Raw genomic sequence first — 19,733 nt, forward strand, 5'->3', positions numbered from 1 at the left:
CGCTAACCCTAGTTGCCCTGACGCTAACCCTAGTTGTCCTGACGCTAACCCTAGTTGTCCTGACGCTAACCCTAGTTGTCCTGACGCTAACCCTACTTGTCCTGACGCTAACCCTAGTTGTCCTGACGCTAACCCTAGTTGTCCTGACGCTAACCCTAGTTGTCCTGACGCTAACCCTACTTGTCCTGACGCTAACCCTACTTGTCCTGACGCTAACCCTAGTTGTCCTGACGCTAACCCTAGTTGTCCTGACGCTAACCCTACTTGTCCTGACGCTAACCCTAGTTGTCCTGACGCTAACTCTAGTTGTACTGACGCTAACCCTAGTTGTCCTGACGCTAACCCTAGTTGTCCTGATGCTAACCCTAGTTTTCCTGACACTAACCCTAGTTGTCCTGATGCTAACCCTAGTTGTCCTGACGCCTACCCTAGTTGTCCTGACACCAATCCTAGTTGTCCTGACGCCAACCCTAGTTGTCCTGACGCCAATCCTAGTTGTCCTGACGCTAACCCTAGTTGTCCTGACGCCAACCCTAGTTGTCCTGACGCCAACCCTAGTTGTCCTGACGCTAACCCTAGTTGTCCTGACGCTAACCTTAGTTGTCCTGACGCTAACCCTAGTTGTCCTGACGCTAACCCTAGTTGTCCTTACGCTAACCCTAGTTGTCCTGACGCTAACACTACTTGTCCTGACGCTAACCCTAGTTGTCCTGACGCTAACCCTAGTTGTCCTGACGCTAACCCTAGTTGTCCTGATGCTAACCCTAGTTGTCCTGACGCTAACCCTAGTTGTCCTGACGCCTACCCTAGTTGTCCTGACGCCAACCCTAGTTGTCCTGATGCCAATCCTAGTTGTCCTGACGCTAACCCTAGTTGTCCTGACGCCAACCCTAGTTGTCCTGACGCCAACCCTAGTTGTCCTGACGCTAACCCTAGTTGTCCTGACGCTAACCCTAGTTGTCCTGACGCTAACCCTACTTGTCCTGACGCTAACCCTACTTGTCCTGATGCTAACCCTAGTTGTCCTGACGCTAACCCTAGTTGTCCTGACGCTAACCCTAGTTGTCCTTACGCTAACCCTACTTGTCCTGACGCTAACCCTACTTGTCCTGACGCTAACCCTAGTTGTCCTGACGCTAACCCTAGTTGTCCTGACGATAACCCTAGTTGTCCTGACGTTAACCCTAGTTGTCCTGACGCTAACCCTACTTGCCCTGACGCTAACCCTACTTGTCCTGACGCTAACCCTAGTTGTCCTGACGCTAACCCTACTTGTCCTGACGCTAACCCTACTTGACCTGACGCTAACCCGAGTTGTCCTGACGCTAACCCTAGTTGTCCTGACGCTAACCCTAGTTGTCCTGACGCTAACCCGAGTTTTACTGACGCTAACCCGAGTTGTCCTGACGCTAACCCTAGTTGTCCTGACGCTAACCCGAGTTGTCCTGACGCTATCCCGCGTTGTCCTGACGCTAACCCGAGTTGTCCTGACGCTAACCCGAGTTGTCCTGACGCTAACCCGAGTTGTCCTGACGCTAACCCGATTTGTCCTGACGCTAACCCGAGTTGTCCTGACTCTAACCCGAGTTGTCCTGACGCTAACCCTACTTGTCCTGACGCTAACCCTAGTTGTCCTGATGCTAACCCTACTTGTCCTGACGCTAACCCTAGTTGTCCTGACGCTAACCCTAGTTGTCCTGACGCTAACCCTACTTGTCCTGACGCTAACCCTAGTTGTCCTGACGCTAACCCGAGTTTTACTGACGCTAACCCGAGTTGTCCTGACGCTAACCCTAGTTGTCCTGACGCTAACCCGAGTTGTCCTGACGCTATCCCGCGTTGTCCTGACGCTAACCCGAGTTGTCCTGACGCTAACCCGAGTTGTCCTGACGCTAACCCGAGTTGTCCTGACGCTAACCCGATTTGTCCTGACGCTAACCCGAGTTGTCCTGACTCTAACCCGAGTTGTCCTGACGCTAACCCTACTTGTCCTGACGCTAACCCTAGTTGTCCTGATGCTAACCCTACTTGTCCTGACGCTAACCCTAGTTGTCCTGACGCTAACCCTAGTTGTCCTGACGCTAACCCTACTTGTCCTGACGCTAACCCTAGTTGTCCTGACGCTAACCCTAGTTGTCCTGACATTAACCCTACTTGTCCTGACGTTATCCATAGTTGTCCTGACGCTAACCCTAGTTGTCCTGACGCTAACCCTATTTGTCCTGACGCTAACCCTAGTTGTCCTGACGCTAACCCTAGTTGTCCTGACGCTAACCCTAGTTGTCCTGACGCTAACCCTACTTGTCCTGACGCTAACCATAGTTGTCCTGACGCTAACCCTACTTGTCCTGATGCTAACCCTAGTTGTCCTGACGCTAACCCTAGTTGTCCTGACGCTAACCCTACTTGTCCTGACGCTAACCCTACTTGTCCTGACGCTAACCCTAGTTGTCCTGACGCTAACACTAGTTGTCCTGATGCTAACCCTAGTTGTCCTGATTCGAACCCTAGTTGTCCTGACGCTAACCCTAGTTGTCCTGACGCCAACCCTAGTTGTCCTGACGCCAACCCTAGTTGTCCTGACGCTAACCCTAGTTGTCCTGACGCTAACCTTAGTTGTCCTGACGCTAACCCTAGTTGTCCTGATGCTAACCCTACTTGTCCTGACGCTAACCCTAGTTGTCCTGACGCTAACCCTAGTTGTCCTGATGCTAACCCTACTTGTCCTGACGCTAACCCTAGTTGTCCAGACGCTAACCCTAGTTGTCCTGACGCTAACCCTACTTGTCCTGACGCTAACCCTAGTTGTCATGACGCTAACCCTAGTTGTCCTGACGCTAACCCTACTTGTCCTGACGCTAACGCTACTTGTCCTGACGCTAACCCTAGTTGTCCTGACGCTAACCCTACTTGTCCTGACGCTAACCCTACTTGTCCTGATGCTAACCCTACTTGTCCTGACGCTAACCCTAGTTGTCCTGACGCTAACCCTAGTTGTCCTGACGTTAACCCTAGTTGTCCTGATGCTAACCCTAGTTGTCCTTACGCTAACCCTAGTTGTCCTGACGCTAACACTACTTGTCCTGACGCTAACCCTAGTTGTCCTGACGCTAACCCTAGTTGTCCTGACGCTAACCCTAGTTGTCCTGACGCCTACCCTAGTTGTCCTGACGCCAACCCAAGTTGTCCTGACGCCAACCCTAGTTGTCCTGACGCCAATCCTAGTTGTCCTGACGCTAACCCTAGTTGTCCTGACGCCAACCCTAGTTGTCCTGACGCTAACCCTAGTTGTCCTGCCACTAACCCTACTTGTCCTGACGCTAACCCTAGTTGTCCTGACACTAACCCTACTTGTCCTGACGCTAACCCTAGTTGTCCTGACGCTAACCCTAGTTGTCCTGACGCTAACCCTAGTTGTCCTGACGCTAACCCTACTTGTCCTGACGCTAACGCTACTTGTCCTGATGCTAACCCTAGTTGTCCTGACGCTAACCCTAGTTGTCCTGACGCTAGCCCTAGTTGTCCTGACGCTAACCCTACTTGTCCTGATGCTAACCCTACTTGTCCTGATGCTAACCCTACTTGTCCTGACGCTAACCCTAGTTGTCCTGACGTTAACCCTAGTTGTCCTGACGCTAACCCTAGTTCTCCTGACGTTAACCCTAGTTGTCCTGACGCCTACCCTAGTTGTCCTGACGCCAACCCTAGTTGTCCTGACGCCAACCCTAGTTGTCCTGACGCTAACCCTAGTTGTCCTGACGCTAACCCTAGTTGTCCAGACGCTAACCCTACTTGTCCTGACGCTAACCCTAGTTGCCCTGACGCTAACCCTAGTTGTCCTGACGCTAACCCTAGTTGTCCTGACGCTAACCCTAGTTGTCCTGACGCTAACCCTACTTGTCCTGACGCTAACCCTAGTTGTCCTGACGCTAACCCTAGTTGTCCTGACGCTAACCCTAGTTGTCCTGACGCTAACCCTACTTGTCCTGACGCTAACCCTACTTGTCCTGACGCTAACCCTAGTTGTCCTGACGCTAACCCTAGTTGTCCTGACGCTAACCCTACTTGTCCTGACGCTAACCCTAGTTGTCCTGACGCTAACTCTAGTTGTACTGACGCTAACCCTAGTTGTCCTGACGCTAACCCTAGTTGTCCTGACGCTAACACTACTTGTCCTGACGCTAACCCTAGTTGTCCTGACGCTAACCCTACTTGTCCTGACGCTAACCCTAGTTGTCCTGACGCTAACCCTACTTGTCCTGACGCTAACCCTAGTTGTCCTGACGCTAACCCTAGTTGTCCTGACGCTAACCATACTTGTCCTGACGCTAACCCTAGCTGTCCTGACGCTAACCCTAGTTGTCCTGACGCTAACCCTAGTTGTCCTGACGCTAACCCTAGTTGTCCTGACGCTAACCCTAGTTGTCCTGACGCTAACCCTACTTGTCCTGACGCTAACCCTACTTGTCCTGACGCTAACAATACTTGTCCTGACGCTAACCCTAGTTGTCCTGACGCTAACCCTAGTTGTCCTTACGCTAACCCTACTTGTCCTGACGCTAACCCTAGTTGTCCTGATGCTAACCCTAGTTGTCCTGATGCTAACCCTAGTTGTCCTGATGCTAACCCTAGTTGTCCTGATGCTAACCCTACTTGTCCTGACGCTAATTCTACTTGTCCTGATGCTAACCCTAGTTGTCCTGACGCTAACCCTAGTTGTCCTGACGCTAGCCCTAGTTGTACTGACGCTAACCCTACTTGTCCTGACGCTAACCCTACTTGTCCTGATGCTAACCCTACTTGTCCTGACGCTAACCCTAGTTGTCCTGACGTTAACCCTAGTTGTCCTGACGCTAACCCTAGTTGTCCTGACGTTAACCCTAGTTGTCCTGACGCCTACCCTAGTTGTCCTGACGCCAACCCTAGTTGTCCTGACGCCAACCCTAGTTGTCCTGACGCTAACCCTAGTTGTCCTGACGCTAACCCTAGTTGTCCAGACGCTAACCCTACTTGTCCTGACGCTAACCCTAGTTGCCCTGACGCTAACCCTAGTTGTCCTGACGCTAACCCTAGTTGTCCTGACGCTAACCCTAGTTGTCCTGACGCTAACCCTACTTGTCCTGACGCTAACCCTAGTTGTCCTGACGCTAACCCTAGTTGTCCTGACGCTAACCCTAGTTGTCCTGACGCTAACCCTACTTGTCCTGACGCTAACCCTACTTGTCCTGACGCTAACCCTAGTTGTCCTGACGCTAACCCTAGTTGTCCTGACGCTAACCCTACTTGTCCTGACGCTAACCCTAGTTGTCCTGACGCTAACTCTAGTTGTACTGACGCTAACCCTAGTTGTCCTGACGCTAACCCTAGTTGTCCTGACGCTAACACTACTTGTCCTGACGCTAACCCTAGTTGTCCTGACGCTAACCCTACTTGTCCTGACGCTAACCCTAGTTGTCCTGACGCTAACCCTAGTTGTCCTGACGCTAACCCTACTTGTCCTGACGCTAACCCTAGTTGTCCTGACGCTAACCCTAGTTGTCCTGACGCTAACCATACTTGTCCTGACGCTAACCCTAGCTGTCCTGACGCTAACCCTAGTTGTCCTGACGCTAACCCTAGTTGTCCTGACGCTAACCCTAGTTGTCCTGACGCTAACCCTAGTTGTCCTGACGCTAACCCTACTTGTCCTGACGCTAACCCTACTTGTCCTGACGCTAACAATACTTGTCCTGACGCTAACCATACTTGTCCTGACGCTAACCCTAGCTGTCCTGACGCTAACCCTAGTTGTCCTGACGCTAACCCTAGTTGTCCTGATGCTAACCCTAGTTGTCCTGACGCTAACCCTACTTGTCCTGACGCTAACCCTACTTGTCCTGACGCTAACAATACTTGTCCTGACGCTAACCCTAGTTGTCCTGACGCTAACCCTAGTTGTCCTGACGCCAACCCTAGTTGTCCTGACGCTAACCCTAGTTGTCCTGACACTAACCCTACTTGTCCTGACGCTAACCCTAGTTGTCCTGACACTAACCCTACTTGTCCTGACGCTAACCCTAGTTGTCCTGACGCTAACCCTAGTTGTCCTGACGCTAACCCTAGTTGTCCTGACGCTAACCCTACTTGTCCTGACGCTAACGCTACTTGTCCTGATGCTAACCCTAGTTGTCCTGACGCTAACCCTAGTTGTCCTGACGCTAGCCCTAGTTGTCCTGACGCTAACCCTACTTGTCCTGACGCTAACCCTACTTGTCCTGATGCTAACCCTACTTGTCCTGACGCTAACCCTAGTTGTCCTGACGCTAACCCTAGTTGTCCTGACGTTAACCCTAGTTGTCCTGACGCTAACCCTAGTTCTCCTGACGTTAACCCTAGTTGTCCTGACGCCTACCCTAGTTGTCCTGACGCCAACCCTAGTTGTCCTGACGCTAACCCTAGTTGTCCTGACGCTAACCCTAGTTGTCCAGACGCTAACCCTACTTGTCCTGACGCTAACCCTAGTTGCCCTGACGCTAACCCTAGTTGTCCTGACGCTAACCCTAGTTGTCCTGACGCTAACCCTAGTTGTCCTGACGCTAACCCTACTTGTCCTGACGCTAACCCTAGTTGTCCTGACGCTAACCCTAGTTGTCCTGACGCTAACCCTAGTTGTCCTGACGCTAACCCTACTTGTCCTGACGCTAACCCTACTTGTCCTGACGCTAACCCTAGTTGTCCTGACGCTAACCCTAGTTGTCCTGACGCTAACCCTACTTGTCCTGACGCTAACCCTAGTTGTCCTGACGCTAACTCTAGTTGTACTGACGCTAACCCTAGTTGTCCTGACGCTAACCCTAGTTGTCCTGACGCTAACACTACTTGTCCTGACGCTAACCCTAGTTGTCCTGACGCTAACCCTACTTGTCCTGACGCTAACCCTAGTTGTCCTGACGCTAACCCTAGTTGTCCTGACGCTAACCCTACTTGTCCTGACGCTAACCATACTTGTCCTGACGCTAACCCTAGCTGTCCTGACGCTAACCCTAGTTGTCCTGACGCTAACCCTAGTTGTCCTGACGCTAACCCTAGTTGTCCTGACGCTAACCCTAGTTGTCCTGACGCTAACCCTAGTTGTCCTGACGCTAACCCTACTTGTCCTGACGCTAACCCTACTTGTCCTGACGCTAACAATACTTGTCCTGACGCTAACCCTAGTTGTCCTGACGCTAACCCTAGTTGTCCTTACGCTAACCCTACTTGTCCTGACGCTAACCCTAGTTGTCCTGATGCTAACCCTAGTTGTCCTGATGCTAACCCTAGTTGTCCTGATGCTAACCCTAGTTGTCCTGATGCTAACCCTACTTGTCCTGACGCTAATTCTACTTGTCCTGATGCTAACCCTAGTTGTCCTGACGCTAACCCTAGTTGTCCTGACGCTAGCCCTAGTTGTCCTGACGCTAACCCTACTTGTCCTGACGCTAACCCTACTTGTCCTGATGCTAACCCTACTTGTCCTGACGCTAACCCTAGTTGTCCTGACGTTAACCCTAGTTGTCCTGACGCTAACCCTAGTTGTCCTGACGTTAACCCTAGTTGTCCTGACGCCTACCCTAGTTGTCCTGACGCCAACCCTAGTTGTCCTGACGCCAACCCTAGTTGTCCTGACGCTAACCCTAGTTGTCCTGACGCTAACCCTAGTTGTCCAGACGCTAACCCTACTTGTCCTGACGCTAACCCTAGTTGCCCTGACGCTAACCCTCGTTGTCCTGACGCTAACCCTAGTTGTCCTGACGCTAACCCTAGTTGTCCTGACGCTAACCCTACTTGTCCTGACGCTAACCCTAGTTGTCCTGACGCTAACCCTAGTTGTCCTGACGCTAACCCTACTTGTCCTGACGCTAACCCTACTTGTCCTGACGCTAACCCTAGTTGTCCTGACGCTAACCCTAGTTGTCCTGACGCTAACCCTACTTGTCCTGACGCTAACCCTAGTTGTCCTGACGCTAACTCTAGTTGTACTGACGCTAACCCTAGTTGTCCTGACGCTAACCCTAGTTGTCCTGACGCTAACACTACTTGTCCTGACGCTAACCCTAGTTGTCCTGACGCTAACCCTACTTGTCCTGACGCTAACCCTAGTTGTCCTGACGCTAACCCTAGTTGTCCTGACGCTAACCCTACTTGTCCTGACGCTAACCCTAGTTGTCCTGACGCTAACCCTAGTTGTCCTGACGCTAACCATACTTGTCCTGACGCTAACCCTAGCTGTCCTGACGCTAACCCTAGTTGTCCTGACGCTAACCCTAGTTGTCCTGACGCTAACCCTAGTTGTCCTGACGCTAACCCTAGTTGTCCTGACGCTAACCCTACTTGTCCTGACGCTAACCCTACTTGTCCTGACGCTAACAATACTTGTCCTGACGCTAACCATACTTGTCCTGACGCTAACCCTAGCTGTCCTGACGCTAACCCTAGTTGTCCTGACGCTAACCCTAGTTGTCCTGACGCTAACCCTAGTTGTCCTGACGCTAACCCTACTTGTCCTGACGCTAACCCTACTTGTCCTGACGCTAACAATACTTGTCCTGACGCTAACCCTAGTTGTCCTGACGCTAACCCTAGTTGTCCTTACGCTAACCCTACTTGTCCTGACGCTAACCCTAGTTGTCCTGATGCTAACCCTAGTTGTCCTGATGCTAACCCTAGTTGTCCTGATGCTAACCCTAGTTGTCCTGATGCTAACCCTACTTGTCCTGACGCTAATTCTACTTGTCCTGATGCTAACCCTAGTTGTCCTGATGCTAACCCTAGTTGTCCTGACGCTAGCCCTAGTTGTCCTGACGCTAACCCTACTTGTCCTGACGCTAACCCTACTTGTCCTGACGCTAACCCTACTTGTCCTGACGCTAACCCTAGTTGTCCTGACGTTAACCCTAGTTGTCCTGACGCTAACCCTAGTTGTCCTGACGTTAACCCTAGTTGTCCTGACGCCTACCCTAGTTGTCCTGACGCCAACCCTAGTTGTCCTGACGCCAACCCTAGTTGTCCTGACGCTAACCCTAGTTGTCCTGACGCTAACCCTAGTTGTCCAGACGCTAACCCTACTTGTCCTGACGCTAACCCTAGTTGCCCTGACGCTAACCCTAGTTGTCCTGACGCTAACCCTAGTTGTCCTGACGCTAACCCTAGTTGTCCTGACGCTAACCCTACTTGTCCTGACGCTAACCCTAGTTGTCCTGACGCTAACCCTAGTTGTCCTGACGCTAACCCTAGTTGTCCTGACGCTAACCCTACTTGTCCTGACGCTAACCCTAGTTGTCCTGACGCTAACCCTAGTTGTCCTGACGCTAACCCTAGTTGTCCTGACGCTAACCCTACTTGTCCTGACGCTAACCCTAGTTGTCCTGACGCTAACTCTAGTTGTACTGACGCTAACCCTAGTTGTCCTGACGCTAACCCTAGTTGTCCTGACGCTAACACTACTTGTCCTGACGCTAACCCTAGTTGTCCTGACGCTAACCCTACTTGTCCTGACGCTAACCCTAGTTGTCCTGACGCTAACCCTACTTGTCCTGACGCTAACCCTAGTTGTCCTGACGCTAACCCTAGTTGTCCTGACGCTAACCATACTTGTCCTGACGCTAACCCTAGCTGTCCTGACGCTAACCCTAGTTGTCCTGACGCTAACCCTAGTTGTCCTGACGCTAACCCTAGTTGTCCTGACGCTAACCCTAGTTGTCCTGACGCTAACCCTACTTGTCCTGACGCTAACCCTACTTGTCCTGACGCTAACAATACTTGTCCTGACGCTAACCCTAGTTGTCCTGACGCTAACCCTAGTTGTCCTTACGCTAACCCTACTTGTCCTGACGCTAACCCTAGTTGTCCTGATGCTAACCCTAGTTGTCCTGATGCTAACCCTAGTTGTCCTGACGCTAACCCTAGTTGTCCTGACGTTAACCCTAGTTGTCCTGACGCTAACCCTACTTGTCCTGACGCTAACCCTACTTGTCCTGACGCTAACCCTAGTTGTCCTGACGCTATCCCTACTTGTCCTGACGCTAACCCTACTTGTCCTGACGCTAACCCGAGTTGTCCTGACGCTAACCCTAGTTGTCCTGACGCTAACCCTAGTTGTCCTGATGCTAACCCGAGTTGTACTGACGCTAACCCGAGTTGTCCTGACGCTAACCCTAGTTGTCCTGACGCTAACCCGAGTTGTCCTGATGCTAACCCTAGTTGTCCTGATTCGAACCCTAGTTGTCCTGACGCTAACCCTAGTTGTCCTGACGCTAACCCTAGTTGTCCTGATGCTAACCCTAGTTGTCCTGACGCTAACCCTAGTTGTCCTTACGCCTACCCTAGTTGTCCTGACGCCAACCCTAGTTGTCCTGACGCTAACCCTAGTTGTCCTGACGCTAACCCTACTTGTCCTGACGCTAACCCTAGTTGTCCTGACGCTAACCCTAGTTGTCCTGACACTAACCCTACTTGTCCTGACGCTAACCCTAGTTGTCCTGACGCTAACCCTAGTTGTCCTGACGCTAACCCTACTTGTCCTGACGCTAACCCTACTTGTCCTGACGCTAACGCTACTTGTCCTGATGCTAACCCTAGTTGTCCTGACGCTAACCCTAGTTGTCCTGACGCTAACCCTAGTTGTCCTGACGCTAACCCTACTTGTCCTGACGCTAACCCTACTTGTCCTGATGCTAACCCTACTTGTCCTGACGCTAACCCTAGTTGTCCTGACGTTAACCCTAGTTGTCCTGACGTTAACCCTAGTTGTCCTGACGCTAACCCTAGTTGTCCTGACGTTAACCCTAGTTGTCCTGACGCCTACCCTAGTTGTCCTGACGCCAACCCTAGTTGTCCTGATGCCAACCCTAGTTGTCCTGACGCTAACCCTAGTTGTCCTGACCCTAACCCTAGTTGTCCTGACGCTAACCCTACTTGTCCTGACGCTAACCCTAGTTGCCCTGACGCTAACCCTAGTTGTCCTGACGCTAACCCTAGTTGTCCTGACGCTAACCCTAGTTGTCCTGACGCTAACCCTAGTTGTCCTGACGCTAACCCTACTTGTCCTGACGCTAACCCTAGTTGTCCTGACGCTAACCCTAGTTGTCCTGACGCTAACCCTAGTTGTCCTGACGCTAACCCTACTTGTCCTGACGCTAACCCTACTTGTCCTGACGCTAACCCTACTTGTCCTGACGATAACCCTACTTGTCCTGACGATAACCCTAGTTGTCCTGACGCTAACTCTAGTTGTACTGACGCTAACCCTAGTTGTCCTGACGCTAACCCTAGTTGTCCTGACGCTAACACTACTTGTCCTGACGCTAACCCTACTTGTCCTGACGCTAACCCTACTTGTCCTGACGCTAACCCTAGTTGTCCTGATGCTAACCCTAGTTGTAATGGCGCTAACCCTAGTTGTAATGGCGCTAACCCTAGTTGTCCTGGCGCTAACCCTAGTTGTCCTGGCGCTAACCCTAGTTGTCCTGGCGCTAACCCTAGTTGTAATGGCGCTAACCCTAGTTGTCCTGGCGCTAACCCTAGCTGTCCTGGCGCTAACCCTAGTTGTCCTGGCGCTAACCCTAGTTGTCCTGTCGCTAACCCTAGTTGTCCTGGCGCTAACCCTAGTTGTCCTGACGCTAACCCTAGTTGTCCTGACGCTAACCCTAGTTGTCCTGACGCTAACCCTAGTTGTCGTGACGCTAACCCTAGTTGTCCTGACGCTAACCCTAGTTGTCGTGACGCTAACCCTAGTTGTCCTGACGCTAACCCTAGTTGTCGTGACGCTAACCCTAGTTGTCCTGATGCTAACCCTAGTTGTCCTGACGCTAACCCTAGTTGTCGTGACGCTAACCCTAGTTGTCCTGACGCTAACCCTAGTTGTCGTGACGCTAACCCTAGTTGTCCTGACGCTAAACCTAGTTGTCGTGACGCTAACCCTAGTTGTCCTGACGCTAACCCTAGTTGTCCTGAAGCTAACCCTAGTTGTCCTGACGCTAACCTTAGTTGTCCTGACGCTAACCCTAGTTGTCCTGACGCTAACCCTAGTTGTCCTGATGCTAACCCTAGTTGTCCGGACGGTAACCCTAGTTGTCATGACGCTAACCCTAGTTGTGATGACGCTAACCCTAGTTGTCCTGACGCTAACCCTAGTTGTCGTGACGCTAACCCTAGTTGTCCTGACGCTAACCCTAGTTGTCCTGACGCTAACCCTAGTTGTCCTGACGCTAACCCTAGTTGTCCTGACGCTAACCCTACTTGTCCTAACGCTAACCCTAGTTGTCCTGACGCTAACTCTAGTTGTACTGACGCTAACCCTAGTTGTCCTGACGCTAACCCTAGTTGTCCTGACGCTAACACTACTTGTCCTGACGCTAACCCTAGTTGTCCTGACGCTAACCCTACTTGTCCTGACGCTAACCCTAGTTGTCCTGACGCTAACCCTAGTTGTCGTGACGCTAACCCTAGTTGTCCTGACGCTAACCCTAGTTGTCCTGACGCTAACCCTAGTTGTCGTGACGCTAACCCTAGTTGTCCTGACGCTAACCCTACTTGTCCTGACGCTAACCCTAGTTGTCCTGACGCTAACCCTAGTTGTCCTGACGCTAACCCTACTTGTCCTGACGCTAACCCTAGTTGTCCTGACGCTAACTCTAGTTGTACTGACGCTAACCCTAGTTGTCCTGACGCTAACCCTAGTTGTCCTGACGCTAACACTACTTGTCCTGACGCTAACCCTAGTTGTCCTGACGCTAACCCTACTTGTCCTGACGCTAACCCTAGTTGTCCTGACGCTAACCCTAGTTGTCCTGACGCTAACCCTACTTGTCCTGACGCTAACCCTAGTTGTCCTGACGCTAACCCTAGTTGTCCTGACGCTAACCATACTTGTCCTGACGCTAACCCTAGCTGTCCTGACGCTAACCCTAGTTGTCCTGACGCTAACCCTAGTTGTCCTGACGCTAACCCTAGTTGTCCTGACGCTAACCCTAGTTGTCCTGACGCTAACCCTACTTGTCCTGACGCTAACCCTAGTTGTCCTGACGCTAACCCTACTTGTCCTGACGCTAACCCTAGTTGTCCTGACGCTAACCCTAGTTGTCCTGACGCTAACCCTACTTGTCCTGATGCTAACCCTACTTGTCCTGACGCTAACGCTACTTGTCCTGATGCTAACCCTAGTTTTCCTGACGCTAACCCTAGTTGTCCTGACGCTAACCCTAGTTGTCCTGACGCTAACCCTACTTGTCCTGACGCTAACCCTACTTGTCCTGATGCTAACCCTACTTGTCCTGACGCTAACCCTAGTTGTCCTGACGTTAACCCTAGTTGTCCTGACGTTAACCCTAGTTGTCCTGACGCTAACCCTAGTTGTCCTGACGTTGACCCTAGTTGTCCCGACGCCTACCCTAGTTGTCCTGACGCCAACCCTAGTTGTCCTGATGCCAACCCTAGTTGTCCTGATGCTAACCCTACTTGTCCTGACGCTAATTCTACTTGTCCTGATGCTAACCCTAGTTGTCCTGATGCTAACCCTAGTTGTCCTGACGCTAGCCCTAGTTGTCCTGACGCTAACCCTACTTGTCCTGACGCTAACCCTACTTGTCCTGATGCTAACCCTACTTGTCCTGACGCTAACCCTAGTTGTCCTGACGTTAACCCTAGTTGTCCTGACGCTAACCCTAGTTGTCCTGACGTTAACCCTAGTTGTCCTGACGCCTACCCTAGTTGTCCTGACGCCAACCCTAGTTGTCCTGACGCCAACCCTAGTTGTCCTGACGCTAACCCTAGTTGTCCTGACGCTAACCCTAGTTGTCCAGACGCTAACCCTACTTGTCCTGACGCTAACCCTAGTTGCCCTGACGCTAACCCTAGTTGTCCTGACGCTAACCCTAGTTGTCCTGACGCTAACCCTACTTGTCCTGACGCTAACCCTAGTTGTCCTGACGCTAACCCTAGTTGTCCTGACGCTAACCCTAGTTGTCCTGACGCTAACCCTACTTGTCCTGACGCTAACCCTAGTTGTCCTGACGCTAACCCTAGTTGTCCTGACGCTAACCCTAGTTGTCCTGACGCTAACCCTACTTGTCCTGACGCTAACCCTAGTTGTCCTGACGCTAACTCTAGTTGTACTGACGCTAACCCTAGTTGTCCTGACGCTAACCCTAGTTGTCCTGACGCTAACACTACTTGTCCTGACGCTAACCCTAGTTGTCCTGACGCTAACCCTACTTGTCCTGACGCTAACCCTAGTTGTCCTGACGCTAACCCTACTTGTCCTGACGCTAACCCTAGTTGTCCTGACGCTAACCCTAGTTGTCCTGACGCTAACCATACTTGTCCTGACGCTAACCCTAGCTGTCCTGACGCTAACCCTAGTTGTCCTGACGCTAACCCTAGTTGTCCTGACGCTAACCCTAGTTGTCCTGACGCTAACCCTAGTTGTCCTGACGCTAACCCTACTTGTCCTGACGCTAACCCTACTTGTCCTGACGCTAACAATACTTGTCCTGACGCTAACCCTAGTTGTCCTGACGCTAACCCTAGTTGTCCTTACGCTAACCATACTTGTCCTGACGCTAACCCTAGTTGTCCTGATGCTAACCCTAGTTGTCCTGATGCTAACCCTAGTTGTCCTGACGCTAACCCTAGTTGTCCTGACGTTAACCCTAGTTGTCCTGACGCTAACCCTACTTGTCCTGACGCTAACCCTACTTGTCCTGACGCTAACCCTAGTTGTCCTGACGCTATCCCTACTTGTCCTGACGCTAACCCTACTTGTCCTGACGCTAACCCGAGTTGTCCTGACGCTAACCCTAGTTGTCCTGACGCTAACCCTAGTTGTCCTGATGCTAACCCGAGTTGTACTGACGCTAACCCGAGTTGTCCTGACGCTAACCCTAGTTGTCCTGACGCTAACCCGAGTTGTCCTGATGCTAACCCTAGTTGTCCTGATTCGAACCCTAGTTGTCCTGACGCTAACCCTAGTTGTCCTGACGCTAACCCTAGTTGTCCTGATGCTAACCCTAGTTGTCCTGACGCTAACCCTAGTTGTCCTTACGCCTACCCTAGTTGTCCTGACGCCAACCCTAGTTGTCCTGACGCTAACCCTAGTTGTCCTGACGCTAACCCTACTTGTCCTGACGCTAACCCTAGTTGTCCTGACGCTAACCCTAGTTGTCCTGACACTAACCCTACTTGTCCTGACGCTAACCCTAGTTGTCCTGACGCTAACCCTAGTTGTCCTGACGCTAACCCTACTTGTCCTGACGCTAACCCTACTTGTCCTGACGCTAACGCTACTTGTCCTGATGCTAACCCTAGTTGTCCTGACGCTAACCCTAGTTGTCCTGACGCTAACCCTAGTTGTCCTGACGCTAACCCTACTTGTCCTGACGCTAACCCTACTTGTCCTGATGCTAACCCTACTTGTCCTGACGCTAACCCTAGTTGTCCTGACGTTAACCCTAGTTGTCCTGACGTTAACCCTAGTTGTCCTGACGCTAACCCTAGTTGTCCTGACGTTAACCCTAGTTGTCCTGACGCCTACCCTAGTTGTCCTGACGCCAACCCTAGTTGTCCTGATGCCAACCCTAGTTGTCCTGACGCTAACCCTAGTTGTCCTGACCCTAACCCTAGTTGTCCTGACGCTAACCCTACTTGTCCTGACGCTAACCCTAGTTGCCCTGACGCTAACCCTAGTTGTCCTGACGCTAACCCTAGTTGTCCTGACGCTAACCCTAGTTGTCCTGACGCTAACCCTAGTTGTCCTGACGCTAACCCTACTTGTCCTGACGCTAACCCTAGTTGTCCTGACGCTAACCCTAGTTGTCCTGACGCTAACCCTAGTTGTCCTGACGCTAACCCTAGTTGTCCTGACGCTAACCCTACTTGTCCTGACGCTAACCCTACTTGTCCTGACGCTAACCCTACTTGTCCTGACGATAACCCTACTTGTCCTGACGATAACCCTAGTTGTCCTGACGCTAACTCTAGTTGTACTGACGCTAACCCTAGTTGTCCTGACGCTAACCCTAGTTGTCCTGACGCTAACACTACTTGTCCTGACGCTAACCCTACTTGTCCTGACGCTAACCCTACTTGTCCTGACGCTAACCCTAGTTGTCCTGATGCTAACCCTAGTTGTAATGGCGCTAACCCTAGTTGTAATGGCGCTAACCCTAGTTGTCCTGGCGCTAACCCTAGTTGTCCTGGCGCTAACCCTAGTTGTCCTGGCGCTAACCCTAGTTGTAATGGCGCTAACCCTAGTTGTCCTGGCGCTAACCCTAGCTGTCCTGGCGCTAACCCTAGTTGTCCTGGCGCTAACCCTAGTTGTCCTGTCGCTAACCCTAGTTGTCCTGACGCTAACCCTAGTTGTCCTGACGCTAACCCTAGTTGTCCTGACGCTAACCCTAGTTGTCCTGACGCTAACCCTAGTTGTCGTGACGCTAACCCTAGTTGTCCTGACGCTAACCCTAGTTGTCGTGACGCTAACCCTAGTTGTCCTGACGCTAACCCTAGTTGTCGTGACGCTAACCCTAGTTGTCGTGACGCTAACCCTAGTTGTCCTGACGCTAACCCTAGTTGTCGTGACGCTAACCCTAGTTGTCCTGACGCTAATCCTAGTTGTCGTGACGCTAACCCTAGTTGTCCTGACGCTAAACCTAGTTGTCGTGACGCTAACCCTAGTTGTCCTGACGCTAACCCTAGTTGTCCTGAAGCTAACCCTAGTTGTCCTGACGCTAACCTTAGTTGTCCTGACGCTAACCCTAGTTGTCCTGACGCTAACCCTAGTTGTCCTGATGCTAACCCTAGTTGTCCGGACGGTAACCCTAGTTGTCATGACGCTAACCCTAGTTGTGATGACGCTAACCCTAGTTGTCCTGACGCTAACCCTAGTTGTCGTGACGCTAACCCTAGTTGTCCTGACGCTAACCCTAGTTGTCCTGACGCTAACCCTAGTTGTCCTGACGCTAACCCTACTTGTCCTAACGCTAACCCTAGTTGTCCTGACGCTAACTCTAGTTGTACTGACGCTAACCCTAGTTGTCCTGACGCTAACCCTAGTTGTCCTGACGCTAACACTACTTGTCCTGACGCTAACCCTAGTTGTCCTGACGCTAACCCTACTTGTCCTGACGCTAACCCTAGTTGTCCTGACGCTAACCCTAGTTGTCCTGACGCTAACCCTAGTTGTCCTGACGCTAACCCTAGTTGTCGTGACGCTAACCCTAGTTGTCCTGACGCTAACCCTAGTTGTCCTGACGTAACCCTAGTTGTCGTGATGCTAACCCTAGTTGTCCTGACGCTAACCCTACTTGTCCTGACGCTAACCCTAGTTGTCCTGACGCTAACCCTAGTTGTCCTGACGCTAACCCTACTTGTCCTGACGCTAACCCTAGTTGTCCTGACGCTAACTCTAGTTGTACTGACGCTAACCCTAGTTGTCCTGACGCTAACCCTAGTTGTCCTGACGCTAACACTACTTGTCCTGACGCTAACCCTAGTTGTCCTGACGCTAACCCTACTTGTCCTGACGCTAACCCTAGTTGTCCTGACGCTAACCCTAGTTGTCCTGACGCTAACCCTACTTGTCCTGACGCTAACCCTAGTTGTCCTGACGGTAACCCTAGTTGTCCTGACGCTAACCATACTTGTCCTGACGCTAACCCTAGCTGTCCTGACGCTAACCCTAGTTGTCCTGACGCTAACCCTAGTTGTCCTGACGCTAACCCTAGTTGTCCTGACGCTAACCCTAGTTGTCCTGACGCTAACCCTACTTGTCCTGACGCTAACCCTAGTTGTCCTGACGCTAACCCTAGTTGTCCTGACGCTAACCCTAGTTGTCCTGACGCTAACCCTAGTTGTCCTGACGCTAACCCTAGTTGTCCTGACGCTAACCCTAGTTGTCGTGACGCTATCCCTAGTTGTCCTGACGCTAACCCTAGTTGTCCTGACGCTAAACCTAGTTGTCCTGACGCTAACCCTAGTTGTCCTGACGCTAAACCTAGTTGTCCTGACTCTAACCCTAGTTGTCCCGACGCTAACCCTAGTTGGCCCGACGCTAACCCTAGTTGTCCCGACGCTAACCCTAGTTGTCGTGACGCTAACCCTAGTTGTCCTGACGCTAACCCTAGTTGTGCTGACGCTAACCCTAGTTGTCGTGACGCTAACCCTAGTTGTCCTGACGCTAACCCTAGTTGTCGTGACGCTAACCCTAGTTGTCCTGACGCTAACCCTAGTTGTCCTGACGCTAACCCTAGTTGTCCTGACGCTAACCCTAGTTGTCGTGACGCTAACCCTAGTTGTCCTGACGCTAACGCTAGTTGTCCTGACGCTAACCCTAGTTGTCCTGACGCTAACCCTAGTTGTCGTGACGCTAACCCTAGTTGTCCCGACGCTAACCCTAGTTGTACCGACGCTAACCCTAGTTGTCCTGACGCTAACCCTAGTTGTCGTGACGCTAACCCTAGTTGTCGTGACGCTAACCCTAGTTGTCCTGACGCTAACCCTAGTTGTCGTGACGCTAACCCTAGTTGTCCTGACGCTAACCCTAGTTGTCGTGACGCTAACCCTAGTTGTCCTGACGCTAACCCTAGTTGTCCTGACGCTAACCCTCGTTGTCGTGACGCTAACCCTAGTTGTCCTGACGCTAACCCTAGTTGTCGTGACGCTAACCCTAGTTGTCCTGACGCTAACCCTAGTTGTCCTGACGCTAACCCTAGTTGTCCTGACGCTAAACCTAGTTGTCCTGACGCTAACCCTAGTTGTCCTGACGCTAACACTAGTTGTCCTGACGCTAACCCTAGTTGTCCTGAAGCTAACCCTAGTTGTCCTGACGCTAACCCTAGTTGTCCTGACGCTAACCCTAGTTGTCGTGACGCTAACCCTAGTTGTCCTGACGCTAACCCTAGTTGTCCTGACGCTAACCCTAGTTGTCGTGAGGCTAACCCTAGTTGTCCTGACGCTAACCCTAGTTGTCGTGACGCTAACCCTAGTTGTCCTGACGCTAACCCTAGTTGTCCTGACGCTAACCCTAGTTGTCCTGACGCTAAACCTAGTTGTCCTGATGCTAACCCTAGTTGTCCTGACGCTAACACTAGTTGTCCTGACGCTAACCCTAGTTGTCCTGAAGCTAACCCTAGTTGTCCTGACGCTAACCCTAGTTGTCCTGACGCTAACGCTAGTTGTCCTGACGCTAACCCTAGTTGTCCTGACGCTAACCCTAGTTGTCGTGACGCTAACCCTAGTTGTCCCGACGCTAACCCTAGTTGTACCGACGCTAACCCTAGTTGTCCTGACGCTAACCCTAGTTGTCCTGACGCTAACCCTAGTTGTCCTGACGCTAACCCTAGTTGTCCTGACGCTAACCCTAGTTGTCCTGACGCTAACCCTAGTTGTCGTGACGCTATCCCTAGTTGTCCTGACGCTAACCCTAGTTGTCCTGACGCTAAACCTAGTTGTCCTGACGCTAACCCTAGTTGTCCTGACGCTAAACCTAGTTGTCCTGACTCTAACCCTAGTTGTCCCGACGCTAACCCTAGTTGGCCCGACGCTAACCCTAGTTGTCCCGACGCTAACCCTAGTTGTCGTGACGCTAACCCTAGTTGTCCTGACGCTAACCCTAGTTGTGCTGACGCTAACCCTAGTTGTCGTGACGCTAACCCTAGTTGTCCTGACGCTAACCCTAGTTGTCGTGACGCTAACCCTAGTTGTCCTGACGCTAACCCTAGTTG

This window comes from Phyllobates terribilis, unplaced genomic scaffold (genome assembly GCF_046119375.1).
Source record: "Phyllobates terribilis strain yellow unplaced genomic scaffold, ASM4611937v1 Scaffold_67__1_contigs__length_7525285, whole genome shotgun sequence".
Classification (NCBI taxonomy): domain Eukaryota; kingdom Metazoa; phylum Chordata; class Amphibia; order Anura; family Dendrobatidae; genus Phyllobates; species Phyllobates terribilis.